Consider the following 8,319-nt stretch of genomic DNA (forward strand, 5'->3'; position numbering starts at 1 on the left):
GGATCAATATTTATTTATTTAATTTAATTTTTTCATTACACGCAATCACGTGTCGACCCCTGGTTGATTTGTAAATTTTGAAAGAATTTGGCGGGTCTTCTCTTGGCGTGTCACATACTCATCGTGGAAATAAGAGAATAATTAAAAAATAGAAATACATGTTGAATGCACTTGTGTGTTTTTAATAGAGTCACCCACTCATAATGTGCCACGTCACCTCTTGTGTGTCCGCACTTATGCGCAGCATGGGCAGTGCACTTACCGTGTCATAAGAAGGACTTCTGCTGATGTGTTCAATTCCTCGGATTCTTTTCTAATGGGCGAGATTGTGCCACGTGTCCCTGCAAAATCAAGTAATTGACATTTTATAGAAAAGTCCCTGTGTAAATTAGCACGCGCAAATGCACGCCGTCCAAAAAGTATTTGTACGTATGCACCTCCACTTTCTCTGTCCTCCATGTTTCATTAAAAAAACCAAAAAAATCCCAATTAATTCAATAAAAACACCGCAAATATTTTAATTACGCCTGCAATGGTTGACCGAGAGCTGTTTTAAGGGCATATTTGCAACCACAATTTCAGAAAAGTCCCTCTGCCTTTAGAAATTGATTTAAAATACTATTTTCTTTATAATTATATCCTTCTCCTTTTAAAAATTCAGTTCTTCTTCAAATAAATTCACAAGAAAATTCAATAAAATTCCAAAAAATCTAGAAAATCGAGGAATTCATCCCCGCCTTAATTAGCATCGAAAGTAATTTTTAAACATGTCATTTCCATTTAAATAGATTCATTCCAAGCTTAAATATATTCCATAAATTAATAGAGAATTAGGGGAAAATCAGAATTCACTTGGAAAAGTAATTAACATGTAAATATATGATAATAAAACTATTTTAAACTCTTTAAATGGATAAAATTGTGCTAATTAGTTAAAGTAAATACCAAATTTAGGGTCTTATCACCCAATACTCTCAAATATTTTAAATGAGTATCAATTGGCATCTTTCTACTATAAGATTGTATCAAAATTCTCAAAACTATTCTATATTATCAGAATAAATTAGGTTCAATAGGATTGATATTTCTTACATTCTTATAATTATTTCAATTATTTAATTATTAATATAAACATAAAAATCCAAAAAAATAGAAATTAAAGATAAATTTTGTTTCTTCGATACTTTTTCCATGTGGATTGGGCACTCACTCTCTCTATATTTTTAATGAAATGATAAATATTATTGTATAAATTGGAAGCCTTAAATGACATATTTAACCCTAATTTCTAGTCCATCAAGTAGCGATGAAGTGAATGAATGATATGGTCCATGACTAGTGGATACATCTCTTGACAATGGCTCAGCTTGTCAACCTTCCATCACTCACATAAATGTTTGACAATGGCTCAGCTTCTGAATGGTGGCACGTAGTGCCTATGGGTTAGTGTCACGCCTTCAACTTTCAAGGTAGGAACAATGCTCGAACTTGGCACGTGCCAACCTCAGGCCTTGGAGCAGATATTGAGCAGCCTTAATCTCTTGTAGCGGAAGCCTTCGCAATAGCTTAAGTACGCATAGAAGGGGTTCGAGGAAAAGGTGGGGATGCAGCCCATCGGGGAAGAGGATCATTGCTTTAATATCATCAAGAGGTTACATAGTAGTCATGGACATTACATGAGGGAAGGCGATGGATGATACTGATGTAATGAGACGAGGCCACGCGCACATATAGGTAGTGTCGTTCTAGTGCCTTGAGGCCTACCGCTCCGCGTGTGCGCCCACTGGTCCCGCCGCTCCACCCGTGCCCCGGGCCAGGCGCCGTACGCCCATGGGCAAGATGCTCGATCATCTGCCTCCCATCCCAACCTTGACCCACCACTTGTCGCAAGCACCCGCATGGACACCTATTGCGCAGTCCGCCCAGACACCACATTGCTTAGCACCTCAAGTTGGACATTGTGCACCCAACACTACTTTATTACCGTCTCGGCGCTCTCTGTGCACCAATGCATTATTCTCCTGACGGAATGTCTTTCACGCTGCCCCCGCACATGCGATGCATGTGGTGCCGTGCAGCTTGAAAGCATGACTCCACGCGTAACGCAGCGGCACTACCGCCTAGCCTACATGTCCCACGCACACCCACGACACTTGGCGCACGTGCGCACGCTCTTGATGGCCCGTGTGTTGGGTTCAGTGCTTTGGTTTGTCCATGGACATCACAGTTCCATGGATGAAGAAGCATGGTTGATCGATTCTCAATCGATCTTTAAAACAAAATTTGAAAGTACCTGTTAGGGAACTTGTTCCACCCTTGACTTTGCCGCTTTGAGATCGTTCTGAAGCTGTTCACACGTTCGGCCTCTAAAAGTATCCACGTGATCACTTGGTGCTTGGATCTCCACGTCTTCTTCTTCGATTCTTTTAGAAAATCTAGAAGATCTTCTCACTTAGTGGAGAAGAGAGTGGAGAAAGGGAGGGCCTCCCAAATCAGGCTTGCATGGGTGCTTTAAATGAGACCCCTTTCCTTCTTTATATTTCACTTAAGGTTTTTCTCAAAAACCCCTCCAAAGTAAAATATATCCACCAATGCCATCATGACCTTATGCGTGTGACCCTCTAGGCCCATGTATCATTCTAAGTAGTGACTTTAGTGGCCCAATAACAATTATTGTACAACTTTATTAATTAACTATATCAGCATATAGATTAATTAAATACTGATTGGTTTAACCCAATCCATAGGTTAATTTTCCAATCCGTGGGGTGCCAAGCTACACCTCGTGCTCTAGAAGATACCAAGTAGTAGTTGAACTCTCGCATGGAACCTTCACTGCTATCGGTTATCATATATGTATAATCCTCAATCCGCGTGAGACTCTTGAATGACTTAGGGTATGGTTTATCGTCAAACCCTAATCCGTCATTCTATTAGTACTAATGCGTAACGGGGATCATTGGAGAACGCCTTCTCCAATATCCTTACTACCCTTGCCAGGGATTTTTCTACATCATCTTCCTCGAGTCATCTTCTCTTATACCGAGTGCGGATGATCCCATCTTGACCACTCAATCATCTCCGTAAGCTTTGTACTACATACGATCTATAACTTATTTAAATCCCATGATTAGAGGCTCGTAAGTCCTAGCCAAAATGTAGTCGTCCGCTCACGAGATGTCCTTGGTGTCTCAGGTTAGTGGATCACTTATACAACCGTATGTTAAATCAATTTGTTTGACATTTAGGTATAATACCATCCAGGGATTCATACAGATCAATTCAGTGAACACTTTCTCCAAGCAACACCCACTATCTGTCCTTAGTGTCGCCACACTAAGAGTCACATGATCAGCTATACTTATCGTATAAGTAGGATCAGCTTGTGTTATTCTATCCGTATAATTAGATGTCTGTCTCAACTATCCATCGAATAAGAATATTTAGAATACATGTTTAAAGACTAGTGATCACTGTATTATGATCTCATCATAATTCACTAAGTCATTACACGTATTCATGGACTTCATTTTAAACATCGCACAGAATAATAATGAACATAAATATTTATCTCACCTGAACAGTGTGGTTTTGTGAAGGGTCGACACATCCATGACAGTATCATGCTAGTTCAGGAGTTAGCCCAGTCCTTAAACACTCATATTCGAGGTTAGAATGTCATCGTCAAATTGGATATCGAAAAGGCTTTTGATCGAGTTGAGTGGAATTTCCTTATCCAAGTGTTACGCTGCTTTGGGTTCACCGATGCATTCATCGATCTCGTCGATACCTACATTAGAGAGAATCACTTCTCTCTCTTGGTGGACGAAAACTCCACTAGCTTCTTCACGGCCACGAGAGGTCTACGGCAAGGTGATCCTATCTCACCCACCATTTTCATATTTATGGAGGAGGTCTTTAGCCGATTGCTCACAAAAACAATTGCCCGAGGCTTCATCTAACCTTATTTTACAAAAAGGGGATGCCCGATCCTCTTGCACTCACTAATTGCAGATGATGCCATCCTTTTCCTCAATGGATCTAAGAAATCTATTAAGGAACTTATGAGTGTCCTCACTGTGTACGAGCGGACTTTTGGCCAGCTCATCAATGCCTCAAAGAGTAGCTTTATAGTCGGTTCTTCCACCACTTTAAAGCGCTCTCAGATTATCCAACAGTATACCCAATACTCTCGAGGATGCCTCCCTTTCGATTATCTTGGATGCCTATCTTTCTCGGACGGGCTCGCCATCATTATTTTGATGCCTTATTGGCCAAATTGAGAAAGAAACTTGAGGGACAGAAACTTTGTTTTCTATCCCTTGGAGGACGCATCCAACCGATCCAGACCACCCTCATGAGTATTCCACTACATACCCTTGCGGTCCATTCACTATCTCTTACAGTCCTCCGCTCTGTGGAGCGACTGTGCGCACGATTCTTATGGTCCGATCACCTCGAGGGAGAGAGCTGCCACCATTAGGTTTCTTGGGAGAAAGCTTGTTAGCCGACAAACGAGGGTGGTCTAGGGATCAGATGCCTTTAGGACGTCCAAGACATGCTTCAGAAGAAGCTTGTGTGGCGAATGCACACCACGTAGTTCCCACTGGGAGTTTCATCTCAATGAAATATGGCGAGTGGACCCGTATAGAGTTTGATATCCAGGGTCATCGCAGATGGTGGACTTGGCAGCGACATTGGCTCGAGATTGCCAAGGTCATACGTTGGCATATCATTGGAGGCACGATTAATACCTGGTATGATACATGGCTCGTTGACGCACCTTTAGCCCACCATCCCCTCTTCGTAACACATTGCCCTTGATTGATAGTGGCGCAGCTGCTCACGGGCAACACACGCCACTTTGGGAGCACCATGGCCTTCCCTTAGATACTTTATCCCAGGCCCGTAGTATTGTCATCGAGACCACTCACGATTGTGCTATTTGGATGCTTACCCTTGACGGATCCTACTCCTGTAGATCTTCTTGGGAGCATTTTCATGAGAAAGCCCCCATCTAGCATTGGGGTCCTCGCATATGGCATCCGGCGATCATTACTCGGGCTCCTCCTTCCGCTAGAGACTCATGCATCGTGGTCTCCCGACTGATGATCGAGTGATCCGTAACGGTCACTCCCTCAGTTCGTGTTGTTGTTGTTGCCCCACATCTCTGCAAGCTGAGATTATGGAGCACCTCTTCTTCCATAGTGAGACAGCCGTAGACTGTTGGCGTCAAATTACACTTCATTGGCATCCACCCTCGGTACCTCCCCTATTCTCACACCGTTAGAGTGTTTTGGCAAGATGTATCTCTCGCCAACACGCTCTAAATGGAGCCTCGTCCTCCACATCACCATAGCCTACTTACTATGGGAGATATGGAAAGGGCGAAATTCATCTTGTTTTGTAGGTACTCCTATGTGCGCCTTGGATATCATGCGACGAGTCAAGCTATGGATACGACTCTTCCACCATCTTAGACCTCCTCGCGCCCACAGCTCAGCCATCGCATGTGACCTCCTTCGCTCTTAGGGCATCCAGATGACCCTCACCCCTACTCGCATTGGGCTACAGATTGTTCGTTGGCATCCACCACCAACCCGCACCCTCAAACTGAATGTGGATGGTGCGGCCAAAGGGAATCTTGGTCCAGCTAGAGGGGACGGTATCCTCCGTGACCATACATGGAGTATTATCTTTACTTTTTTGTCTTTCTATGGCATTCAGACTAATACAGTAGCCGAGGCTATGGCGATACATGATGGTTTACTCCTCTATGAGGAACAAAACCTTCACAATATCGTTGTAGAATCGGACTCACAAGTATTTTTCTTAACATGCTTCGTGGAAGTAAATGCTCCCAGTGGTGGCTTCAACAGGTCTAGCAGGACATCATGCAGTTCTGCCCTCGCACAACTAGTGTTCATCACCAACTACTCGAGGGAAATCAGGCAGCAAATGCTCTTGCCAACCACGCGGTATACACACATACCCCTACCTCCTTTTTATTTTCTTGGTAGGAACTCCCTCCGGTAGCTCGTGGATGATACCAAGTGGAACACGTTGGCTTGCCGGCTCTTCTCATGCGTCGCACACTGTCAAAGGAGAGGCCGTGAGATTGGCGGATTACATGAAGGGATGACGCGAGAGAACTCACCCTCTCGCCTGATCATCCAATTTGTCGAGCACCTCAATGCTGACATCTGCGGATGGCGGGTTGGACTACACTCTACACATCGCCTTTGCTACGCAGGCTTCCCGTACTCCTGCTGGCACATGAACATCTTCTGGAGATTTGCCCCCCCGATTGGCGTCTTGCAGGAAGCGCGGGAGGTGGAGCGCTCACTCTCCTGCTTTATTGATGTCCCCGCCACGCACCTCATCGATGACACTTCTCGACGGTGGGGAGAGCTCCACACACTCCATGCATCATCACCGCCACGGGGGGTTTTGGCACGAGCGACCTTCTCAGAGCACCTGCCACGTATCACTTATATATATTTTCCCTATGTTGCACATGGGCGTGGACGATTGGGATCCGAGTGTAATTGGGATATTTATGCTCGATCCACGCCTAAAAACATTGATAAACAATCCATTTCATATATAAAACCCCCCTGGGTGGCATCCAAGGCACGGCTGGATCGGTCTATGGACATAACTATAGGGTTGGACATACCCCGACACTGTGTTTTTGCCAATAAAAAATATATTTTATTCAATGAACTTAAATAAACATGTTAGTGTGATTGGCTTGACGGCCACATAATATCCATCACCGTGTGCCCAACACGCATGGGCCTTCTCTAATCCACCGTGCTTGAGTGTTGACGAACACACACACCATAAGGGTGATGGCCCAAAAGATCAGGGTTGAGCGTCGCCGCTCATAGTTCGTGTTGTGGCGTAGTACTAAAGGACTCATTCTCCAAGTCGTGATTCCAACACACGGGCATGTCCCCATAGTTAGCATGCAGGCCTCTGTGCACGAAGGTCACATGCTTTGGGGCCTTACAGTTGTCCCAACAGTTAGCACGCAGGCCTCTGTGCAGGAATGTCACATGCTTTGGGGCCTTACAGTTAGTGTAAGTCCCCAAAGCAGGGGAAGCCCTCATGTGCAAAGGCATGAATGCTAACTTCGCAGGGTGCATGAGCACATCTGCTCAAAGGGAAACCAGTATACTTGGACTTAGGACAAGAAGCCGATTTCGACGTGTAGACACCACATGCACAAGTGGTGACATCCATCCTTGATCTTTTAAACCAATGCCCACATGATTGTCGTGCTCACTAACATGCCTGCGTAGTGGATTAGGGTAGGCTGCATGCATGGGTTGCCAATGCCTACACTGTGTTCCACATGTACTCCTCGCGCGGGGGGTGGGTCTATATGCTGCCAAGGGGTTAAGTCATACAAACGTTGTAGGCGGTAGCCATGACATGAGAAGTGCCAAGATGATTGTGGGCCACTTGCATGTCCCTATTGGTGGTGTTGTGATGCGTAGGCCCCAAGGCTTGGGGCACTGAGCATGATGGCGCCAATGTGGACTAACACAATAGAGGTGTTAGCGTAGGCACTAGAGGCGTGTGGATTGTTAACGCTAGGCCTCACACAATGTTGATGGATGTTGGGGAGTGTGGTACAACCAACCCGTAGATGCATCAAAGGCCATGTTCCATGGCCGCATAGCGCCCGACCCCGGGGTGCGCTTGTACAATAGTGCCCTCAAGAGTGCACACAAGGCTACACGCCTCAAGGTGATGCAGCACCAACACCCAACAAAGCAGATTGTGCTTCATCTCTACATTTTTGTATTAGCTTTGTGCCTTATTTAATGGCTACGACCACCAATATATCATTACTTGTGTGGTAATAAAATGTCTCAATTTTCTGCTAAGGGATTAGCCCTCCTTCTTACTACCCTAATCAATCTCAAACATTCCAAAGAGACTTTCATCGCACAAATGAAGGCTACTCAACATTCCTACCCAAGCACTACAATTGACTTACGTTCAATCTGAACATTATTCTTAGCTCCAGATTTGACTGAGTGACAATTAGACATAGGATACCACTACCTATTTCAAACATTCGGCTATGCCTTAACATACAAATGTATGATAATGCATGTAAATTTTAATGGTACCACTAGTGAGAGAATTCTTGAGTAGTCATTTGGGGTTCACTTATATGGCAACCATCTCTAACCAAAAATGTTTCTTTCTCCCTACAACATCTCTTAGGTAGATAGTTTTCAATAAATAAATACCCACAATAAATCATCATGAACACGCCACCCCAACTTCTGATGGAGGACC

The sequence above is a fragment of the Wolffia australiana genome, chromosome 14 (genome assembly GCF_029677425.1).
Source record: "Wolffia australiana isolate 7733 chromosome 14, ASM2967742v1".
Lineage (NCBI taxonomy): Eukaryota > Viridiplantae > Streptophyta > Magnoliopsida > Alismatales > Araceae > Wolffia > Wolffia australiana.